This window comes from Mixophyes fleayi, chromosome 4 (assembly GCF_038048845.1).
Source record: "Mixophyes fleayi isolate aMixFle1 chromosome 4, aMixFle1.hap1, whole genome shotgun sequence".
Lineage (NCBI taxonomy): Eukaryota > Metazoa > Chordata > Amphibia > Anura > Limnodynastidae > Mixophyes > Mixophyes fleayi.
The window spans coordinates 172828562-172841288 of record NC_134405.1 but is presented as its reverse complement, the minus strand read 5'-3'; the positions used below and the strand labels follow the sequence as shown (position 1 = coordinate 172841288).

General features: G+C 42.7%; 1 protein-coding gene across 6 annotated transcripts in view; it reads right to left on the bottom strand.

The window, feature by feature from the left end:
- TBC1D22A (TBC1 domain family member 22A) overlaps positions 1-12727 on the bottom strand; it is a 470079-nt gene that overhangs the window by 340785 nt on the left and 116567 nt on the right. The window lies entirely within an intron of this gene.

Here is a 12727-nt window from a genome sequence, read left to right as displayed (position 1 = left end):
ATTTTAGGGTAGTCATAGCAAACATGGGTGCGGTTTGGCTGGATTGGAGGTGTGATCAATTTTGTCTGAATAATTTGCCTTGGAATTTTGGGAGGAAAGTTAAAAAAAAATTAAACTGAAAAAAGGGCTAAAATTTTATCTTTTAATTTGTTTCATATGTACTCTTGTGTATATAACTAACACAACTGTACATTAGAGTACAAGATTAAACTAGAATAGTGGGATTACTTGGTCAGCATGATTCATGTGATTTCTGGGGTAGCAACAACCACCAATATTAGTATGAGATCTCTTATTTGGAAACCATTAATTCTTAAATTACTAAAAAAACAGGGGAGGGGGTTAATTATTTCTGAAGTTAATTGATTTGGTCTTACTCGCAGACATGATCACCAAGTATTTCCCTGGCATGATGAACTCTGCTAAAAAATTCAATGAGGAGCGGTATGGCAGAGATGAGTATTAGAAAATACAGGGATCATTGTATAATTTATTTTAGTAGATTTTAGTGATGAGCCTCTAAATTACACAAAACCCAATATCCAAGAAATTCTTGGTCCCAAGAGTAATTGATCCCATAGCTGTATTTAGGGTCACAGTCATAATAGTGTCTTGCAAATTCTATTAAATATCAACGTAGGTGTATATTGACACTTTATGTCTATAATTAATTGACTCTAATGTATAAGTGCATTAAGGTAGGATATCTCAGTATTTATAATGTCTGTGAAAACAAAGCTCTTCACTCACTTTAACTTCAACATTAGATATTAAACAAATTCAGAAGCTACAGAAACTAATGGGGTAAAAAATATTGTAGATAACTCACAGCATCAGTGTTGTGTCTGCAAACTCAGCTAGACTAGCGACTTAAGATATTTTCACCAATAAACACATTTTTTACCTTTCTTACCAGCAAGTCTTGAAAACATCCCTGTCTGTTTAAATGTGGAATAAATAAATGACATGATTGCGTATTATATTTATTAATACCTTTCCCTATATAAATGAGTCCCAAAGAGGATAAACAGTCTTTCTGAAGATGACATTTACCTAAGCACTTGCTAATGTCATGGAAAGAATACCTAGTATTCTACGTCTACAAGAATATATGTGTCTTGCCCCAACATCAACAGGTATCACTTGCGTTGTTATAAATTTATTGCAATGGTTACATGTGGAATATATGTAAATGTCTATGTGCTGTTCTGCTGACAGCTCAGATAAGCCTTAATTAGTCTCCAGGGATGGCAAAGCAGAAAACATTTTGAAAAACATAAAACAGGGAAATTTGACTAGTGTCATAAAAAGGCACACCTGGAGTCACCATGTGATATTTTTTGGAGGTGCATCTACATAATAATATCCCAAAAAATAAAAATAGTTTGAAAGCCAAAATGCATTACAGTCAATTTGCTATATGTATAATTAGTACATTGTACAAATGTAATTTCTATTGCATATGTGTACATATATCAAGTTTTCACCAATTAGCCATAAAATTTGTGTGATGAATTCATCCTGATATTGTGGCACATAGACATGGTCTGATACACTGGTTGGGAATTAATGACATAGCTCATCTGTAGTTTCCAACAGAACATGTAATACTACATATGTACCAAGTGCTGTTAGAGTGGATGTTTTCAGTTAAATAACATAAATAATATGACAGTGTATAAAACACAAAACTTTATAGTCTTTCCCAACTCTGACCAACATAGCAAAATGAGAAGAAGCAACGTTAACTGATGTGTTTTGATTTGGTATATAGAAAGTGTAAATTTTTCATTGTATGTTCATACACTTTAATTATTAACCATTTAAAAATACAAAATTGTGCTCCACATGTTTTATTACAATAACTGCAAAATGACTTCTGTTTCAGTGAGCAAAAGCACTTCGTAGGCAATACACAGTTGTAAATTTTCGGAACATCTGAAAAAGGATGCGGGAGAAGGCTATATGAAAGTTTAGGCGGGAACATAACATTCATAATTGCAGTGATGATGTTGCTTGTCAAAACCTTTCTATTTTAGGACAACTCATCAGCAGATTTTTGATGAGGTGAGTAGGATGGCTCGCAACAGAGATGGAACCTAGTACTATCGCAATACTTTTGATCCACATACTTATCAACTCCAATCCTGATTCAGCACCAATCCTATAACTAAAGGGTCTCCCCCATGTCTGCCTACCAGAGAAGTTTGAGTAACAGGTTAATTACGCTTAAGCAACAGAGAATAAAAAAAAAAAAAGGTAGAAAGCCTCCAGTGTGGAAGATTGGCAAGGGGATTGTGGCTTCATTTTGCTACTATAATGGTGACAAACCTGTAGATATTGAAAGAAGAAGCCATTAGAGAGGCTAAAACAATTGCGGAATTCTGAGATTTTAGGAGCATAAGAGCACAAAATGCAGGGGGAAATTAATGTGTTTTGTCAAATCTCAAAATGCCTTCTGATCTAAGCCTGGCGGAAAGCAGAGTTTGTTCCACAGGAAAACCATTCTATTGAGATTATCTATAAGATTATGAACATTGGTACAAAAACACAGAGTGAAATGCAGGGTGAGAGGCAGCTGCGTCACTGGGGGTCTGTCTTTGGGGCCTAGCCGCAATAGGGCATATGGAGAAAACATGTCCAATAAGTCTGCTTATATGTCTACCTATACTCTGGTGTGGGCATTAGCGAAAATCAGGACTGCTTGTGTTAAAGAGCTGCTAAATAGTACTAATACAGGCAAGACATGCCAAAGTCTCCATCCCTAGAGTGTCAAACTTTCTGCCAGACCTTGGGCCTCCTGTCAGACTATAAAAAATGAGAGATGCATTGTTGCAAGTTTCTGAACACATTGGAAGGGACCCTAACTGGATTTTGAAATAGGAAGAGTATTCTTGTTAAAAAAGTAATCCTAATAAAATTATTCATCGTTAGATTAAATAAAATTCTATGACATCTGAAATACTTGTGCTCTGAATGTTTTTGTTTTTTTTAAAAAAACATTACATATACATAATAAGGAAAAAAAACTCTGCTGTAACATACAATACTGCTAACATAGCCCTATACATATACATACATATTGATCGACAGCCACAACTGGGTAAATCAGACCTGTTCTGTCATTCAAAGATGTGTAAACCATCCGTCACAACATATCAATACCAGTCGGTTTATTTTATTATTATTTTTAGAAAAATTGTATAGTGCTACCAATTAGATATGTCTCTTTATAAATAATTAATACATTAAAATAATTATATCAATATTGCTAAAAAATATAAACATTTTTCCCGCAAGTAGATCAATGATGTCCAAAATGAAGCACAGTATTGAAACAGAAGTTGTTTAACAAGTAATAAAAAATAATTTTTAATGCTAAAATTGTGCTTTTTTGACATTTTGCAACATTTTAAGAGATCAAAAATGTTACATTTATTGAACCATGACATACCCTATAACGATACAATCTTAAACCTTAGCCATCTCCAGATTTAATTTAAATAAGTGCTTGTCATTTTATGTGCAATCATTTAAATTACAACTCCTTTCATGCTTTCTGGACAAGCAAAGATCACTGTAAGTGTAGGAAAACCTTGTAGCTCATAAACTTAAGGACAGACTAAAACCTGCATAAGCATTTCATCATAAAATTTTAAATATCTCTACACTGACACATGACTTCATTTAATAATGATCAGTAACCCATTACTTTGATTATATTCACTTTAAAAGCATTCCTCACTTGTTCTGAACCTTAACAGAAAGTATAGATTTTATGTATATTCTATTGTAGGTAAAGTTTTACTTGAACACTTTAAATTTTATCTTGTGTGCAGGATTGGAGTCTTCAAAAGTGTGGGAAACTTTTCTGCATATGTTGAAACTTACTAACTGGACAACTTTAGATAATCCTTGTGCACTGACCCAGGTATTTTCTAGCAAGTGTTATATAGTCCAGCAATAATAAATCTAAAATAACAAGAAAATTCTTTATTCTGTCACACTTTTTGGTATTTGCAAAATTCTAAGCTTATCAGACAGGTGTCAACTATTTCCCCAAATCTGAATTTAAAAAAAAGAGGGGGCCACACAAAATCAGAGGCCATGCTGGTTCATGACCCCCCTGACTCCCAATTTGGTTTAATCCCATATTTTCTCCTGGCCTCTCTCCAAGGTGAGATACCACCATTGGACTCAAGCTGGCCTCAAATTCCCATCAGATTTCTCGAAACAACGCCAATGGCTCCCACAAGCATAACTCCAGCCTCGCCCCCCCCAGCTCGAATGCTTAGCCCTTTAGAGTTCTTTCCAATCACCCACTTTTTACGATCCCCACCAATATTTACTACGTCCCCTTACCCCGTTCGAAAACCTTTGCAAACTCCACCCCATGGATAAGGGTATGATATCACAACCTTATAATATCTCTCTTGAATCCACTATCCACCCGCAACTCTCACATGAAGCCGACTGGGAGAAGGATCTTGGGCTTCCCCCCTCCGCCCTGGGTGAGGAGGCCTGGGAGGACATGAGACTGGGAATAGCCAAAAGCTCCATATCGACAAGACTAAAAGAAACATCTTATAAAATGTATTATTGCTGGTATTATACCCCCACCCGACTTCATGTTCACCTCTGTCAGGCCGCCGTCCCGCACGCTTACCTGGTGCCGGGACGGACGCCTTCTTAATCCCCGCTCGTCCCGTTGCCTAGCAACGGGACGTCACTTCCGGCCCCACAGAAAGTTTAGGCGCATGCGCCCGAACATCGCGTCTCGTTGCTAGGCAACGGAGACGCTTAGCAGCAGTTCCTGTCGGCGGTCAGATCAGCTGACCGCCGACCTCCACTCCACCAATGGCAAGACTGGCGCTTCTATTTAAACAAGACTCTGGCATCACTAGGGTGCCAGAGTATCTAGTCTTTTACCTTGTCTCTAGGCTCCCCTGTTACTTTATTTCTCTCCTGCCTGCATTCCCCGGATTTGACCTTTTGCCTGTTTGACTTCTCTTCGGATTCTCCCTGGTTCCTGTTTGGATCTCCTGCTTCTGACCCTCGGCTTCCTGACGATTCTTCTGCCTCATCCTTCTGTACTTCGTTGCCTGCACGGATTTGACTGTTCACTACGTTTGTTCTCGTTACTTTGCTGGTGGCTACCTGGGAGAACCGCGACCGACACGTCTCAGCAGCTAAGCCCAAAACTCCTTGCGGGGTTCCCTGGTGAAGACCTGGGGTGTGGTTAGACTCCGCGCCTCCTTGCGTAGCAGCGCTAATACTAGCAGGTAAGGCCTTCCAATTACTTAGTTTGTGACAGAATACTCTGGCCATGACCACGGACGGCCAAAATGAACCTTCAGCCCGGGACCTCTTACTGCATTTGGCTTAAAAGGTCGAACGACAGGACGCCGAGCAAGCCAGGCTTCTCCAGTGTATCCAGGGTATAGCTACCCGACTGGACTCCATGCAGGTTTCGCTAGCTGCCTCTCAGCCTGCTGTTGCCACTCCTCCACAGACCATTTCTCCGGTCCTCGCTTCTTCTCCAGGGGCGTCCTCCTCGCTATGGCTGCCTGAGAAATTCGATGGGGATCCTACTAGATGCCGAGGATTTCCTAATCAGTGTTCCATACACTTTGAGTGCAACGCAGGAGCTTTTTCTACTGAACGTTCCAAGGTGGCCTTCATCATGTCACTTCTTTCTGGACAAGCCCTGGCCTGGGCATCGCCACTGTGGGAACGAAATGACCTTCTTCTTCTGAATGTCTCCTCCTTCATCACAGCATTTCGCAAAATTTTTGATGAGGTCGAGTATCTTCAGCAGCCTCCAGCCTTCTCTCCTTACGCCAAGGCTCTCTGACTGTGGGCCAATACGCGGTGCAGTTCTGCACCCTCGCTTCTGAGCTTAACTGGAAAGATGAGGCACTTGTGGCGACCTTCTGGCAGGGTCTTACGGATCGTATCAAGGATGAGTTGGTGTCCTGTGAGCTCCCAGCGGATTTGACCCTCTCATATCCTTATGTAATAGGGTGGACCTCCGTTTTCGAGAACGTACCCAAGAAAGAGAGAGATCCTCTCCCAGACGTTTTTTCCCTCGCCTAGCCCCTCGGTTCCAGAACCCAACTCCAGCTGTTCCTGACGAACCCATGCAAATTGGTCGCTCCCGGCTATCTCCCGAGGAGAGGGAGAAAAGGCTCCAGCAGAATCTCTGTCTCTACTGTTGAGAATCCGGACATCGGTTGCTATCTTGTCCTAAACGGCCGGGAAACGCACCATCCTAGTCGGTGACAGGGAGGCCGTCCTAGGAGTGAGACTCTCCACTCCCTTCTCCACCTCCAATCCAGACTTCCTAATGACCATCACACTGGACTCTACTAGTGGCCCCTATCTGACCTCTGCCTTCGTGGATTCCGGCGATGCCGGAAATTTCATCTCCGCCACCTTGGCATCACAACTCCAAATTACAATTCTTGACTTGCCTCAGCCGCTATTCCTAACTGCCGTGGATGGAAACCGTGTCTCCAATGGCTCCATCTCCAAGGTTACTGCACCGGTTCGGCTGACGGTAGGGGATCTGCATTCTGAACTGATCGAATTTTTGGTTTTACCCCAATCCATCAATTCAGTCATCCTAGGTCTCCCATGGTTTAGATTACATGCGCCCCAATTCGATTGGAGTTTAGCTCAGGTCACCTCCTGGGGTCCCCAATGTCACAAGAGATGTTTAAGTTGGGTCAAACCCAAGAAGTTATGCCTTTCCTCCACATCATCCCAGGCACACTCTCCTCATCTGGAGGTTCCCGCTCCTTACTTACCGTTTTTGGATGTGTTCTCCAAGGCAGCTTCTGAGCTTCTTCCTCCTCACCATCCATGGGACTGTCCTTTTGAGTTACAACCGGGGAGGCCCATTCCCAAGGGCAAAATCTACCCTCTTTCTCTTCCCGAGGATCAGGCCATGTCTCTGTATATCTCAGAGAACCTGCAACGTGGATTCATCAGAAGATCTACCTCTCCTGCGGGGGCGGGTTTTTTCTTTGTGAAGAAAACGGACGGTACCTTACGTCCTTGTATCGATTATCGACAGCTTAATGCCACCACTGTTAAAAACAGATATCCGCTACCCCTCATTTCTGAACTGTTTGACCGAATTAGTGGTTCCAAGATCTTTTCTAAACTTGATTTACGGGGTGCTTACAATTTGATCCGAATTCGTGAAGGCGACGAGTGGAAGACTGCCTTTTGTACTCGCGGCGGACATTACGAGTACCTCGTCATGCCCTTCGGATTATGCAATGCTCCCGCTGTTTTTCAATCGTTTGTCAATGAGATCTTCAGGGACCTCCTCTATAGCTCAGTAGTAGTTTACTTGGATGACATACTAAGCTTTTCTTCGGATTTCACCTTTCACAGGTCTCACGTCTCAGAGGTCCTACTTCGTCTACGGCAAAACAAACTCTTCTGTAAACTGGAGAAATGTTATCTTTGAAGTTCCTCAGATACCATTCTTGGGGTATATCGTCTCTGGTTCTGGATTGAAGATGGATCCGGAGAAGGTTTCCGCTATCACCAATTGGCCTCAACCTCTGAGCTTGAAAGCTATTCAACGCTTCATTGGATTTTCTAACTATTATAGACAATTCTTTAATCGATTCTCTACGTTGATTGCACCCATAACAACGCTCACCAGACGATCTGCTAACCCGAAGGTTTGGCCCCCGGAGGCCGTTTCTGCCTTCACCTCCCTGAAAGAAACCTTTCTATCTGCCCCTGTTCTATCCTAACCGGATCAAGGGGAACCGTTTTTTCTAGAGGTGGATGCATCAGCTGTCTGAGTAGGAGCTGTTCTCTCCCAAAGATTCCCTTCTGGGACTTTTCGGCCTTGTGGATTCTTTTCCAAGAAATTTTCCTCTGCTGAGCGCAACTATGGAATCGGCGATCAAGAATTATTGGTCATCAAACTAGCATTTGAGGAATGGCGTCACCTTCTTGAAGGGGCAAGATACCCGGTGACGGTCTTTTCGGACCACAAAAACCTAACCTATCTCCGAGAGGCACGCTGCCTAAATCCTCGCCAGGCTAGATGGTCTTCTTTCTTCGCCCGATTTGATTTTAAAGTTACCTTTCGCTCCGGTGCTCAAAATTCTAGGGCAGATGCTCTTTCCCGGTCCTTCAATGAATCTGATGACACTCCTGCAGCCGAACCTCCTCACATCCTGGAACCTTCTAGTATAGTCTCCCTAACTAGGGCCAAGACTCCCCCAGTTGGCCGCTCCTATTTGGAACCCCACCTTCGTTTAAAAGCCCTCCGCTGGGCTCATGCTACTAAGTTTGCTGGCCACGCTGGATTCAAGAAATCTTGTTCTCTCCTTTCCCGAAGCTACTGGTGGCCTACTCTTCGATCGGATCTCAAAGAATTCATTAAGTCTTGTGTTACATGTGTCCAAAACAAGATTCCTAGATCCCATCCATCTGGGCTGCTCCTGTCTCTACCTGTTCGCCCCTGGACTAGTATTTCCATGGACTTTATTACCGATCTCCCGCCCAGTGAAGGGTTCAATACTATTTGGGTGATCGTCGATAGATTTTCTTAAATGGCCCATTTTGTCCCCCTTAAAGGTCTGCCCTCTGCCCCTAAACTGGCTCAAGTCTTCATTAAAGAGGTGTTCCGGCTCCATGGCTGTCCTCAAGAGATTATATCAGGCCGGGGGTACAATTCATATCTCAATTCTGGAGGGCATTCTGCAAAGATCTTGGAATTGACCTAAAGTTTTCCTCGGGTTATCACCCCCAGACGAATGGCCAGACAGAGCGTGTTAACCAGGATCTTGAGATGTTCATCCGCTGCTTCTCCTCCGGTAATCATGACGACTGGTATAATTCGCTCCCATGGGCAGAGTTCACACACAACAATCATATACACGACTCCACGGAATCCTCTCCCTTTTTTATTGTCTTCGGTGCCCATCCCATCCTCCCTGATTTCTCCCGTTCCCCAACACCTTCGGTTCCGGCAGCCCATTCTCTGGTTCAGGATCTGGCCCACATCTGGACATCTACTAAGGAAAACTTGTTGAAAGCAACTCAACGATATAAACTAACGGCCGATCGCCACCGTAGATGTGTTCCCATTCTCCATATTGGCGACAAAGTATGGCTCTCTACACAGAACCTTAGACTTCGGGTACCCTCGATGAAACTTGCTCCACGATTCATTGGGCCATTTCCGGTTACACAAGTCATCAACCCAGTAACCTACAAATTACTCCTTCTCCCCCTCTCTGAGAATCCACAATTCCTTCCATGTTTCTCTACTAAAACCTTTGGTGCTCAACAGATTCTCCCGCAAGACCTCTTCTCCTCAACCTCTTGTTACTACCACCGGTGACGAGTATGAGATCAGCCACATTCTGGATACCCGTAACTTCCATGGACGTCCCCAGTACCTGGTCCACTGGAAGGGTTTTGGACCCGAGGAACGGTCGTGGGTATTTAAGGAGGATCTTCATGCCCCTCGTCTCCTGGCTAAGTTCATAAAGAAGCTATCCTCGAGACCTGCACCTCTTCGACAGAGAGAGGGGGGGTACTGTCAGGCGCCATCCCGCACTCTTACCTGGTGCCGGGACGGAAGCCTTCTCAATTCCCGCTCGTCCCATTGCCCCCGGAAGTTCGGGCACACTCCACCAATGGCAAGACTGGCGCTTCTATTTAAACAAGACTCTGGCATCACTAGGGTGCCAGAGTATCTAGTCTTTTACCTTGTCTCTAAGCTCCCCTGTTACTTCATTTCTCTCCTGCCTGCATTCCCCGGATTTGACCTTTTGCCTGTTTGACTTCTCTTCAGATTCTCCCTGGTTCCTGTTTGGATCTCCTGGTTCTGACCCTCGGCTTCCTGACGATTCTTCTGCCTCATCCTTCTGTACTTCGTTGCCTGCACGGATTTGACCTCGGACTGTTCACTACGTTTGTTCACGTTACCTCGCTGGTGGCTACCTGGGAGAACCGCGACAGACACGTCTCTGCAGCTAAGCCCAAAACTCCTTGCGGGGTTCCCTGGTGAAGACCTGGGGCGTGGTTAGACTCTGCGCCTCCTTGCGTAGCAGCGCTAATACCAGCAGGTAAGGCCTTCCAATTACTTAGTTCGTGACACCCTCCTCGTCACCTGACTGTTGGCGGAGTTGTGGTCACAGGGGATCAATGCTACACATCTGGTGGACTTGTCCAGTTATTGCTCCCTTCTGGGACGCGATCCATGGCTTTCCTCCAGACCATGATAAATTTTCTAGAAAACTGACTGCACACATCCTTACAGCCCTTAATTGGAAACGCAGCTCTTCTCCATCTCATTTTTTATTCAACAAAAGCCAATGTGTTGAAATGGGGCACTCTTAGAACAGGAGCATTATAAAACTTAATAAATGTTATTGATATTCATTAAAATAATTATTAACAGAGTAGTGAAATATTAAAAATTGTAAAAGACAAACAACACCAAAATAATTGATAATTAACTGTTAAGACTAGCAAACTCGGCTAGTACACGCCGTTCTTGTTTAATCAGGTATATATTAAGAATATATTCGATAAATTACCTATATCATATAGTGGGGATGTGAGGACTAGATGGGATAATCAGCTATTGTAGCATTATGGTATAAGTGTTGAAATTGTCCCTTCTCGATAATATGGGAACTGTTAGCCATATACCAAACGCTGCTCTGAGGTAGCAGAACCTGTGAATGTAGTGATTGCCGTCACCTGGGTTATAGAATCACGCTAGGTAATACTACTCGCCTAGATTCTCATGTACAATCTGTTAGAAGTAATGATAACTGATTGTTATATACCTGATACATGGTAGATGCATATATGGTATTATCATTAGGGCATCGTACTGCTATATAGCTAGCATGATATAGCAGAATCCTTATAACCTCTGCTTATAGCGTTCCCAGCACTCGATAATAATAAATGCTGCCCTTGTGACAGCTTGAGCTGGTAATATCTCTACAATTTGTAGCGGCTCATGAGTATAATAACAGGCTTTGTCCTCAGACTATATATAATCTAATTAGATTTATCCCTACTCAATAATAAAGGAACTATTAACCGTATCCCAAACGCTACTCTAAGGTAGCAAATCCTGTGGATGTAGTAATTGCCGTCACCTGGGTTATAGAGTCACGTTAGATATTACTATTCCCCTAGATTCTCATAAATAATCTGTTGATGGTAATGATAACTCGTTGTTATATATGAGATACATCATGGATGCATATGAGATATTATCATTAGGGCATCGTACTGCTATATAGCTAGCATGATGTTACAGGATCCTTATAACTCCTGCTTATAGCGTTCCCAGCACTCGATAACAGGTAGTGCTGCCCTTGTGACAGCTTGAGCTAATGATATCTCTACAATTTGTAAAGGCTCATGATTAGAACAGGCTTGGTCCTCAAACTATATATAATGCCTTTCCCATGTCCTCCACCCCCTATGGATATTAATTATCTTATGTGTTTAGACATTTAGATAAGTCAGAGATAATTATATAGGAACAGAACAGCGCGTGAGCCTCAACCCGCGTTTTACTACGCTTAGCTTTTTCAAGGGCCTTGAAGGTATGCAGTCATTACGAGTACAATAACCCTGTGCCTTATATCAAGGATAATGTTGCAGGCATAGCGCATATAGGAAATTTAGCACGCTTTCAACATTTTTGACTACATAGACATTATTGGCCCGATTCATCATAGAACGCAAATTGCCTCTTTTTCATTTGGATGGAAATTGCACACAGGTATTCAACAACAAAAGGGTCTCAACAAACGTTTCTAGTTGAATATGGGTGTAAGTACGCTCAGACAGATATAACACACAGCGACCCAATATTCAAGTGTACTTAAAATTAGGAGCATTTGTGATGCATCGTTCTCCTTTCTATGCTGCCTGCTCAATTTGGTTGTGAGTGCATTGGAGTCAACAAAAGTGTGTCCCCAGCTGATATCCGCAAGTGCTCATCACCACTGCATGTCATGCATTTGACATGTGGTGTCACTGGTGTTTCTCAAACTCCAGTGGACAATCAGGTAGGACAGTCACTATCCACTATGTCATCATCATCATCATCATCATTTATTTATATAGCGCCACTAATTCCGCAGCGCTGTACAGAGAACTCATTCACATCAGTCCCTGCCCCATTGGAGCTTACAGTCTAAATTCCCTACTATAGACACGCACTCACACACAGACAGACAGACAGAGAGAGAGACTAGGGTCAATTTTTTTTTATTGCAGCCAATTAACCTACCAGTATGTTTTTGGAGTGTGGGAGGAAACCGGAGCACCCGGAGGAAACCCACGCAAACACAGGGAGAACATACAAACTCCACACAGATAGGGCCATGGTCGGGAATTGAACTCATGACCCCAGTGCTGTGAGGCAGACATGCTAACCACTACGCCACTGTGCTCCTTACAAGATATATTGTACTGCTTTACCATGCCCATGTAAATTAAGTCAAATTAGGAACAATGGGCCTGAGTCATTAAGGAGTATAGATTAAACTGAATATAAATCACTTGTCTTGTTTAACAGTAAAACACAGGAAAATAAACAATAGAAAGAAAATAATAATGTAAGTAAGAAAATAACTCCACACAAGTATTATATTGAAACAAAACAGGCCATAGTAAAACTATGCCTATGGTGGCAAACCCGCTCTTTGCA